Below are 12,748 nucleotides of genomic sequence, written 5' to 3'. Positions count from 1 at the left end.
ATTTTTGAACCCGGGCGAACGTATAATCTCCGTCCCACACACCAGGCGTTGCTATAGTTCACGTCCCATACCAGGCGTTATCTTTATCAACGCCCCATACCAGGCGTTATCTTTATCAACTCCCCATGCCAGGCGTAATCTTTATCTACGCTGGACGATGAAGCGGACTTTATATCAACGCGCGACCAAATTTACTCGTCACCCGCTACGCCACAGGACGGACTAAACCCAAATTTGGTCTTTTTTTTTAGTCTTTGGTCTTTAGTTATACTCGCACCATTGTGGACGCTCTTAGGAGATCAAACTGAAAAATTAAGGTCATTTGGTTTTCATGAGATACCTAGAGTGCATATTTTATTTTAGTATGTAAATAAGTTTATGAAACCCCGCATATCTGCTTTGACATTTAATCAGTTTTATGAACGCTTGGAAACATTCCTGCACTATACGTTTCTATATATTGTTGAAAATCTATGTCGCTACATAGAACTATTAGGTGCCAGATGTACCAAAGGGTGGATATAGGATCAGTCCAAGTTATTATTTTCATGCTCGAGGCCTTAACTACATCTGAACATTAATCAACTTGCTAAGTTAGCCCTATTTGTGTTGATATGTGATCAAGCCGTTTCTATTTACATTAGTGGTTTTTATTTATCATCTGCCTATTTATTTTGGCATACCTGCAGACTTATGCTGGTAATATACAGATTTTCTTCGTTACTCCTTTTAGAAGATTACTTCATCCTATGACAACCACATGATGGTACAGTTTATATAAGGGCGTTGCCTTCAGTTGGTGATACTTAAATCTCTTTGAATGCATAAAAGGCCTGTTGCCTGGTTATTATCACATGGGTTTTGTTTTAATGTTTTGATTTGATTTCCAATAATGTGTTTCGGCTTCATGTTTGTATGTAATTTCTTGGATCAATATCTGAATTTAGCTAAGTTTTTTCTTGATCAATATCATTGTTCAGGTGGTTTCATATAGAATATGTCGATCTAATATTTGAGTAATAGAAAATCTAGATGTTAAATAGAAGAACATGGGTTCCTTTTCACAATTCCATCTGTATGGAGGTTTTGTAGAAGGTTTAAACCATCTTCGAGATGATTAACTGAAAACTAATGAGCTATTAGAGATGACCGATACAGTGAAATCCAACCAAATTAATATGATTTGAATTATATCTTTTTGTAGTTGCTGGCTGTTTAATAGAGAGCAGCGTACAGGTTCAGGCTACATTAGCAAAAGCTTACCATGTATTTATGTATCGAAAGGATCATTACTTTTCTGCTTATGGTGATCGTGCTAGACAATTTGACAGTGTAGTGATCGTGCTAGACTATTTGATAATGAGAACACTCGGATCAGGCATTTGTCCACTTCTATTTTCTTTGTTTTCCCATTGCCAAACTAAACTGTTTGAAGCATGTAGGGTGTATGAGAACAAATTCAGCGAACTTACTGGAGGAGCGATAGCTTCTGGGGAACAAGTTGTGTTAACTTTAAAATTTGAGTAACGATGTATTATAGCAGGCTTGGAGATTAGGTTTTATTGCCAGCTTTAAAATTTGAGTGACGATGTGTTATAGTAGGCTGAGGTATTAGGTTTTACTGTTGCAGAAATCAGTGCGTAAACGTGAGAAATTGAGCTAAATCAGTGAATAAACGATATTTGCTAAGTTTTACATGATTGTAACTAATCTCCCATCTTACTGTGGGTGATTCCCTGTTTTCACAGCAGATACATTTTGCTATAGGTAGACACCTCAAAGTAGTATGTAGCATTTGTGATATTTGTGTACTGAATGAACTTTTGTATGCTTCTGCTTCTGAAGTTTAAAGTAATATGCTCAAAGTGTATGCTTTTTGTCTTTTCACAGGTAGTTCTATTCTGTATTTATCTACACTCATCTACTGCATCGATTTTTTTTTTCTTTCTTGCTATCTATTTGCGTAATTCGTAACACAACCAAAAATGTGTTTCAGATTTTATTTTTGGCTCGAAGTAATTCATTTTTCTGCTTGATACCAAAACATAAACGATTTATTATAAAAGGAAAAGGAGTTCTATTAAAAATCTATGTCCTAAATGTTTCTTGATATCGTTCTATTAAAAATCTATTTCCTGACTTTTTTCTAAACTTTAGATTAAAAAGATCAAAACTGGAAATTAGAGAAGCATCGGAAGTTGGCCAGTTTATGCTATAAATCTGTTTCTGAGTATTGTTTTGATGCTGCTGCAGTTGAATGATTGCTCCGTGATTGAGTTTGACTGGCAGAGATTATGATGGGCATCGATGGAGGATTGGTGATTAATGGAGATGAACAATGAACGCATACAATGGGTTTGGAACTGAGGACTCAATCTTGGCAGTGAGGATGGTGATGATGAGCATATGGAGTTGGTGCTATGGTGTTGAGCTGTTAATATTGGACTGTTAAGGATGGATGACTGGTGATGAGAAGATATGGAAGAGAATCAGTAAATATTTTGATGATCGTGGTCAGTGGTAATGGTTTCTGTTCTCGGGGATTGAAAGGAGTATGTTGCCAGCAAAGAGAAAACATGGAAGAATGTTGAGGTGTTGCAGTCAAGCTATGGTGATGATGGAGAAGCTACTGTCGGAGATCGGTGATGGTTGTAAGAGGAGATAGAACAAAGTTGTTTTGTGTTAATGATTATTGAAGATGGAGGGTTGAGTTCGTGGCGTCGTTGCTGTTGTGATTGGTGGAAAACGAGAATGATATATGTTGCCATTAATGTATCGGTGATGCAGCAGAGCAATTGCTGCCATTTGTTGATCATCTCACTGGTGGGCAACTCGAGTAGGAAATCAGATTGGTGATGGAGATCCCTGCGAAGGAATTGTGCTCAGATCAAGTATCTTGAATCTTTATAAACACAGTGTCTACAATCACATTGAATAAATCTAAGATATTTTTTTAAACTCTTAAATTTTGGTTTTTTAGAATTTCATTGATTTGCTATTACAAATAATCAAGGTTAGTTCTATTTGCTTGCTTCTAATTATGGCTTTCGAGCTTCTGATCACTTCACACAAATTACAGGCATGTCTCAGTCAAGTTCCAACGGGTTCTTCTCTATTCTCCGATTTAATAACTCCTACCGTAGCCAAGATTCACACCGCTAAACAAGAGTTCAGTTATGAAGAGAATGTGAACACGGAAGAAGAAGATGTTGATGCCGTCGATTGTGACCGTGGATCTCCTATTATATTAGCCACCCGGCCGACAGAATTTTACAATTTGCAGAGCTTGCAGTGATCTAATATGCACAAAATACAAAGTACTACCACTAAAGAGAAGGACATGAACTGATACTAATGGTGGTGAAAGCATGATAGGGATGAAATCGTTAGCAGGTCCATTTTTATGTGGGAATAAACTTGGGGTATAGATTGTCCGATGATGTTTAGTGTTTCCAAAATAAGCAAGAATGTCAGCCTTTACATTTAAGTAAGTTCTCCTGTGGGATTTAATTGGTTGAATTACCCTCCGGTGGATACAATTTCTCTCTGTTTCTGTAGGATGTTCTTTTATGCGGAATGTCAAGTAAATATTGTCCTGACGGTGCCTTCGTCCAGAATAAAAACCTTCCCGAGTCAGAAAATTTGGTAAGTCATGCTTTTCTATCTTCTTTCCTGGTACTTGAGAACTGCACTGGAATTGTGCGAGATATTGGCATGAGGTTTCGATGTGAACTAATTTGTGCTGAATCTCTCAATTGGTGGTAGTGGCTGCAACTGATATTAAACAATAACCTTCGTGGGACATATGCATTTAAGTTTTTAAGTCAATATCGAGCTCTTATAGACAACAATTAATAATTAATGGAACCATTGCTAATGTTTGAAATGACATATGTTTAGGCGTTTATAATTTCATATGCTTTTGACTACTGTACGAAGTCCACATACTAACTGTTTAGGGTAAGAATATTTTATGTACTCAATCTAACTTGAGACGGAGCCTGTGATTGGTTAACCGTAGCTCACAACTAATAAAACGTGCTACTAGGACCCAGATAATAACTCAATATAATATGACACGACGAACTAAATATTGGAGCGTTTGGCTATGACCTTACTAAATAAATATGCTCCCGACTATTGTATATAGGACCAATTAACACACTAATTTTAATGTGGGCAGTGTGGGCAGTATATCTATCTTTAAATTTTTTCCACGACATCCAACTAATTAAACACGCTACTGTGATCTGACTAACTAAATATAATATGATAGGACAAACTAAATTTTGGGACCATGCTACTATGACCCGACTAACTAAATATGTTCTCGACTATTATAGGCAGGACCAACTAACACACTAATTTTAATGTGAGCACTACATCTGCCTTTAAGTTTTCGACACGGCCCAGGCCCTAATACGGCTACTATGATCCAACTAATTAAACACGCTATTATGATCAGACTAACTAACACACTATAATATGACACAACCAACTAAATATTGGAACCGTTCTACTATTAACTAAATATGCTCCCGACTATTATAGGCAAGACCAACTAACACACTAATTTAAATGTGGGCATTACATCTGCCTTTAAATCTTCTCGACCACCGGGGCCGCAGGACCCGTCCCCCTCTGGCTACTATGATCCAACTAATTAAACACGCTACAGTGACTCGACTAACTAATACAGTATAATATGACACGACCAATTAAATATTGACACCGTTCTACTATGACCCGAATAACTAAATATGCTCCCGACTATGATAGACAGGACCAACTAACACACTAATTTAAATGTGGGCACTACATCTGCCTTTAAATTTTCTCGACCGCCGGGTCGTAGGACCCTCCCCCCTCCAGCTACTATGATCCAACTAATTAAACACGCTACAGTGTCCCGACTAACCAACACCCTATAATATGACACGACCAACTAAATATTGCGACCATTCTGCTATGATCCGACTAACTAAATATGCTCCGGACTATTATAGACATGACCAACTAACACACTAATTTAAATGTGGGCACTACATCTTTCTTTAAATTTTCTCGACCGCCGGGGTCGAAGGACCCGGCCTCTCTGACTACTATGATCCAACCAATTAAACACGCTACAGTGACCCGACTAACTAACACACTATAATATGACATGACCAACTAAATATTGGGATCGTTCTACTATGACCCGACTAACTAAATATGCACCCGACTATTATAGACATGACCAACTAACACACTAATTTAAGTGTGGGCACTACATCTTTATTTTAAATTTTCTCGACCGCCGGGGTCATAGGACCCGGCCTCTCCGGCTACTATGATCCAACTAATTAAACACGTTACAGTGGACTCGACTAACTAACAGAATATAATATGACACGACCAACTAAATATTGGAACTGTTTTACTATGACCCGACTGACTAAATATCCTCCCGACTATTATAGACATGACCAACTAACAACTAATTTGAATGTGGGAACTACAACTTCCTATAAATTTTACTGACCGCCGGTGCCGTAAGACCTGGGCCCCTCCGACTACTATGATCCAACTAATTAAACACGCTATAGTGACCCGACTAACTAACACACTATAATATGACACGACCAACTAAATATTGGGACAGATCTACTATGACCTGACTGACTAAATATGATCTTGACTATTATAGACATGACCAACAAACACACTAATTTACATGTGGGCGCTACATCTTCCTTTCAATTTTATCGATCGCCGGGGCTGTAGGACCCGGCCTCTCCGGTTACTATGATCCAACTAATTAAGCACGCTACAGTGACCCGATTACCTAACACAATATAATATGACATGACCAAATAAATATCGGGACCGTTCACTATGACCCGACTGACTAAATATCCTTCCGACTATTATAGACATGACCAACTAACAACTAATTTGAATGTGGGCACTACAACTTTCTCTAAACTTTCTCGACCGCCGGGGACGTAGGATCAGGGCCCCTTCGACTACTATGATCCAACTAATTAAACACGTTATAGTGACCCGACTAACTAACATACTATAATATGACACGACCAACTAAATATTGAGACAGTTCTACTATGACCTGACTGACTAAATATGCGCTTGACTATTATAGACAGGACCAACTAACACACTAATTTAAGTATGGGCACTACATCTTCCTTTAAATTTTTCTCGACCGCATGGGCCGTAGGACCTGGCCTCTCCGGCTACTATGATCCAACTAATTAAGCACGCTACAGTGACCCGACTAACTAACACAATATAATATGACATGACCAAATAAATATCGGGACCGTTCTGCTATGACCCGACTTACTAAATATGCTCCCGACTATTATAGACAGGACCAACTAAATATGCTGCGGACTATTATAGACATGGCCAATTAACACCCTAATTAAAATGTGGGCACTATATCTGCCTTTTAATTTTCTCGACCGCTGGGGACGTAGGACCCGGCCCCCTCCGGGTACTATGGACCAACCAATTAAACACTCTACAGTGACCCGACTGTCTAACACATTATAATATTACACGACCAACGAAATATTGGGACCGTTCTGCTATGAACCGACTAACTCAATATGCGGCCGACTATTATAGACATGACCAACTAACACACTAATTTAAGTGTAGGCACTACATTTTCCTTTAAATTTTCTCGTCGGGGCCGTAGGACCCGGCCTCTCCGCCTACTATGATCCAACTAATTAAGCACTTTACAGTGACCCGGCTAAATAACACATATGACATGACCAATTAAATATCGGGACCGTTCTATTATGACCCGACTAACTAAATATGCTCCCGACTATTATAGATATGACCAACTAACACACTAATTTAAATGTGGGCACGACGTCTTTCTTTAAATTTTCTCGACCGCAGGGCTGTAGGACCCGGCCTCTCCGGCTACTATGATCCAACTGATTAAACACGTTACAGTGACCCGACTTAATAACACAATGTAATATGACACGACCAATTAAATATTGGAACTGTTCTACTATGACCCGACTGACTAAATATCCTCCCGACTATTGTAGAAATGACCAACTAACAACTAATTTTAATGTGGGCACTATAACTTCCTTTAAATTTTCTCGATCGCCGGGGCCGTAGGACTTGGCCTCCTCCGACTACTATGATCCAACTAATTAAACACGCTATAGTGACCCGACTAACTAACACACTATAATATGACACGACCAACTAAATATTGGGACAGTTCTACTATGACCTGACTGACTAAATATGCGCTTGACTATTATAGACAGGACCAACTAACACACTAATTTAAGTATGGGCACTACATCTTCCTTTAAATTTTTCTCGACCGCATGGGCCGTAGGACCTGGCCTCTCCGGCTACTATGATCCAACTAATTAAGCACGCTACAGTGACCCGACTAACTAACACAATATAATATGACATGACCAAATAAATATCGGGACCGTTCTGCTATGACCCGACTTACTAAATATGCTCCCGACTATTATAGACAGGACCAACTAAATATGTTGCGGACTATTATAGACATGGCCAATTAACACCCTAATTAAAATGTGGGCACTATATCTGCCTTTTAATTTTCTCGACCGCTGGGGACGTAGGACCCGGCCCCCTCCGGGTACTATGGACCAACCAATTAAACACTCTACAGTGACCCGACTGTCTAACACATTATAATATTACACGACCAACGAAATATTGGGACCGTTCTGCTATGAACCGACTAACTCAATATGCGGCCGACTATTATAGACATGACCAACTAACACACTGATTTAAATGTAGCACTACATCTGCCTTTAAATTTTCTTGACCGCCGAGGCCGTAGATCCCGGTCCCTTCCGGCTACTATAATCCAACCAATTAAACACAGTACAGTGACCTGACTAACTCACACACTATAATATGACACGACCAACTAAATATTGGGACCGTTCTACCATGACCCGACTAACTAAATATGCTGCCGACTATTATAGACAGGACCAACTAACACATTAATTTAAATGTAGCATTACATCTGCCTTTAAATTTTCTCGACCGCCTATGATCCAACCAATTAAACACGCTACTGTGACCCGACTGACTAACACACTATAATATGATACAACCAACTAAATATTGGGACCGTTCTGCTATAAACCGATTAACTAACACACTATAATATGAAACGACCAACTAAATATTGGGACCGACTACTATGATCCAACTAATTAAACACGCTACTGTGACCCGACTAACTAATACACTATAATATAATACGAGAAACTAAATATGTGGGCACTACATCTGCCATTAAATTTTTCATATTATATAATTCTACTAAGAATATATAAATCGTAAATCGACGAGAGGTTGAGCGCCGGCTGATGTAGTTTTTCAAGTGGTAAATAAAGTTCGTTCAACTCGTACTTGTGTAGACTTGATTCTAGACTTAAATACTAATTCTAATAAATATATACAAAAATATGGTAGCAGTATCGGGAGAAACTGGGACTTAGGATTCCACCAAACTCACAACATAAGGTTCAAATATTAATTCTTTTAACAATTATAGATCAATAAAGACATGGACTCTTATTTTTTCCAAGGTATATTCTCAAAACTTTAGTTGTAAATCCTAAGCATGGGACATCAAAACATCTAATCAAGCATGACCCATCATACGAGATGACAACTAATTAATCAAAATCATAATTCAATTTTAATTAGTGCAAAAGTCATATAAGAATTAAATATAATTACCCAAGTATGATATTAGGCTTCCTCCGTCATCCCAGTGTTGGGGTTTAGCTCTTCATGGTGAAAACACGCTCAAAATAATATCTCATGGCTCAAAAGGTGTTTTTATTGAAGGTATGTGAGAAAAGAATGAAAGTAGCTTAATCTTAACAGTTATAATTGTTACATATCGAGTGTTACAAGGAATTGTTGCAAACTGAAATAATTGTTACTAATGGACTGTTACAGGATTTGAAATTTAAGACCCTAAGAAACGACTGTCCTTTACAGCCTTATGTTCTTCGTGTTCTTCAGCAGCAGCAGCAGAACTCGACTTCCTGCAACTTCGATTTCTCGACTCTATGGTGTTCTAAACTTCCCCAAACCGTTCCAATGACTTTCATTACCTTCCCTGGGACTCAAACACACCTTTTATACTACTCAGAAACCTAAAAATAACGATTAATTCTCTCTTTTTCTTTTCGTGCAAGCCACGGCAATAATATTCTCTGCCGATTTCCTTAAGCGTTTCTAAGACTTCCAAATCATCCGAAACTCTTTCTTAGATAGAATATCACCTTAGGAAATAATATCACGCCTTTAGTCTCCCTGGAATTCCTAAAATACTTCCACAAAGTTTCCGTGCAAAACTCAAACTCTGTTTCCTTTTTCTGGATTATCCAGCCCAATTTGATCGATTCCAGCGCACATACCAAGCCTGTTATGCTCAATCACGTCCATCCCAACAAATTTCAGCGATTGAATCTCTCTAAAACACCTTTGAAATCCAACCCAAAGTTTGGTTCTTTGCTGGATATTTTTCCCGCCAAAATTTCATTCGAATTTGAGAAGAAAGTGAACTCCCCCTATCCTGTGCTGGTCTCCCTTTAGCAGCTGCTTGGAAATGGATGCCCCTTAGTAATTTGTTACCCCTTATCCATTTGAGGGGTCCGAATAGTAATTTTCTCCCACGAGCGCAAAAACCACTTTTTTAGCCAATTTCGCCGCAAAAGCTTATTTCTCCAAAAATACCTACAGGGACATAAAAAGCCATAATAAATATAAAATCGAGCACTAATAATATATAAAATTGAGATTATATAAGACAAAAAAGTGTGCCTATCACCGGCCGCAGGCCGACGAGATACCTAGTAATAATTACAAAAAGCTAGGGATTGTGAGGTATGGGACCGACCACGGCTTGGGCATGGCCGGCCGGCTATGTTGCCTGGTCCAGCACACCTTTTCCTATTTTATAATATTATTTTTCACGAATCCATGAAGTTATGGAGAATTCATGAGTTTTGCTAAAATAAGGAAAGTTGCTAAAATCAAGGAGTTTTCATGAGTTCATGAAAATAACAAAATAGGGGAAAATAATGGAAGAGGCATGGACCGGCCACGACCAAAGCACGGCCGGCCGTCCGGTGGGCCTGACCCCTGGGCGCCTCTTATTAATTTATTATTATTTGTTTTTTTCTCCTGTTTTGCGTAAGATTCCTCATCTGTCCATATTTTTGAATGCTCGTTTGTGCATCCGGGTGCTCACTCGTGCATCATTGTCGAGTACACTTGCACCATTTTTGTGGGGCTTACTCAGTGATGATCCAGATGCCTGATTGTTGAGTATTTATTACTTATTTATGAAATTCAGTGGAGAATGATTCATGCAACTGAGTAATAAAAGTGAGTAGTAGTTTATTATCAATCTATAGGATCAGCCGTGGATTCGACCATGATTTCGGAATAATAAAGTCGAATATTACCATTCCACGGGATCGTGGATTCGACCATAGAATCGGAGTAATTAAATATTACCATTTCATGAGACCAGCCGTGGATTCGATCATGAAATCGGGATCCATCATGAAATCAGAGTAATAAAATTATCTATTGTCATTCCATGAGATTAGCCGTGAATTCGATCATGAAATCAAAATAATGAGATGATACAATTGTTTATTGCCATTCCATGGGATCAGGCCGTGAATTCGACCATGGAATAGAAGCAACTGTTATTGCCATTCCATGGGATCAGGTCGTGGATTCGACCATGGAATAGGAGAAATTGTTATTTCCATTGCATGGGATCAGGCCGTGGATTCGACCATGGAATAGGAGCAATTGTTATTTCCATTGCATGGGATCAGGCCGTGGATTCGACCATGGAATAAGAGAAATTGTTATTTCCATTCCATGGGATCAGGCCATGGATTCGACCATGGAATTGGAGAAATTGTTATTGCCATTCTGTGGGATCAGGCCGTGGATTCGACCATGGAATAGGAGCAATAATAAATCATTCTGGGAATTCAGTGGTAAATGTCACGACAGAATTAATCTATTGCAGAAGAGATATTAGCCAGTTCAAGCGTCATACCTATTCCGAAGGTGTATAGTTAGAAGACAGCGAGTTGCCGAAGTCCTGAAAACGTTGTTGCTCTCAATCTACGGAGAACCTCCTGGATTTATACACGGTCTCTCTACATAGTCAGGGAACTGTGAGTGTCATCGACGTCCTGAAGGCATTGTTTCTCTCAATCTATGGAGAACCGCCCAATCGTTCTTCTATGTAGAGGCGGGTCTCTCTCATGTAGTCAGGGAACAATGAGTGTCACCGACGTCCTGAAGGCGTTGTTGCTCTCAATCTTGCGGAGAACCGCCCAATTACGTTATTCTACATAGAGGATATGATGAAATGCGTGGAACTGAACGCTCAGCTAGTGGAGGACTTTCAGGAAACATATTCATCATGGCTTCATAAAATATGAATCGTTACATGCCTGAAAGACGTGTCAAAAACATGCCTCATGATTTTACGGTTTTGTCCTTTGTTGAAAATCCACCATCAACATTAAGTCTCCTGCTTAGTGAGGGACAATCATGTTCCGAAATAAGCATTAAATGGTGATTTTTAGTCGACGAGATCGGTGCTTGAACTCAGTCATACAAAAGTAGTTTCAGAATCCTCGATTTTCTCCAATAGTGTCATGTACGAGCAAATTCGTAGATAAGGACCCTGATAGTAAGATAGATTGTCATCTCATAAGCGTGGAGAGATGAGGCACTGCTGATTTGGACGCTCGAAGGCTCAGTTTTGGTCAATTTAGGATTCACGGGCCCGACCCCAAAAAGAGGAAACCCATGTGTCTTAGGTTTTGGAAATAAAAATAATATAAAAGGGGAGAAGCCCTAAATTTTTTTTGTTGACCGACCGAGCATCTTCATCCCTTCACCATCTTCACGTGTGCAGCAGGAGAGGAAGAAAAGTCGCCGGAATTCAGCACCGACCGTACTCCGGCCAAGTTCCGGCGCCGACATGTAAGTTTGCGTTTTTTGTGTTTTATGTTTCATGATTCATGAGTTGTTCAAAAAACAAAAAATCCCACAGTTGCGAGCATGCGTAGGATTCATGAAGAATTTGTTTTTAGAAAACGTATGTATGCCCGTTTTTCGTTAGTTTAGGAAACGAGCAAAAATCCCTAATATGGAAGAGATACACAAAATTTTGAATAGACATGGTCTAGTTGCAGTGGTAAAAGTTTTGTTTATTAGGTTTCATGAAAACCCAATTTTGTTTTCGAAGCATGAACTTTGTAAATACTTTTAGAAACGTAGGTTTGTTCGTAAAAGTAATAAATAATGATCCTTAGGGTTAAAGAAAATCTTGAAAAAACCTGGAGTTCATGATAAAATTTGCTTAATGAACTTCCAAATTTTTATTTAGAATATGTGGACCATTGCAAAAATAGAAAAGACCCTCGTTCCATAAACGAATGCTCAACTGAGCAAAAAAGTCTTTTTTTTTTTAATATATTCACGTGAGTTATTAGGCTCACGATTTTTTTTTAAAAAGGTACGTGACTTATTCACGTTTTATTAAATAGAAATCAAGTTTTGATTTATGAAAAATTGTTGAAAGCAAACAATTCATGAGTTGATGAATTCGTAGTGTATGTATGAGTTTAGCGATTTTATAGTGTAT

The 12,748-nt window shown here is 38.7% G+C and overlaps 1 long non-coding RNA gene across 1 annotated transcript in view; it reads left to right on the top strand.

The window, feature by feature from the left end:
* Positions 1-2,966, top strand: part of LOC113357444 — a 4,381-nt gene extending 1,415 nt beyond the window's left edge. The window contains exon 3 of the long non-coding RNA XR_003363625.1: positions 2,254-2,966. This is a non-coding gene — a long non-coding RNA (uncharacterized LOC113357444). The remainder of the gene's footprint in view (positions 1-2,253) is intronic.
* Positions 2,967-12,748: the final 9,782 nt, after the last annotated feature.

The sequence above is a fragment of the Papaver somniferum genome, chromosome 3 (genome assembly GCF_003573695.1).
Source record: "Papaver somniferum cultivar HN1 chromosome 3, ASM357369v1, whole genome shotgun sequence".
Lineage (NCBI taxonomy): Eukaryota > Viridiplantae > Streptophyta > Magnoliopsida > Ranunculales > Papaveraceae > Papaver > Papaver somniferum.
The sequence above is the reverse complement of the archived record's forward strand: the minus strand, read 5'-3'. Positions and strand labels throughout refer to the sequence as shown.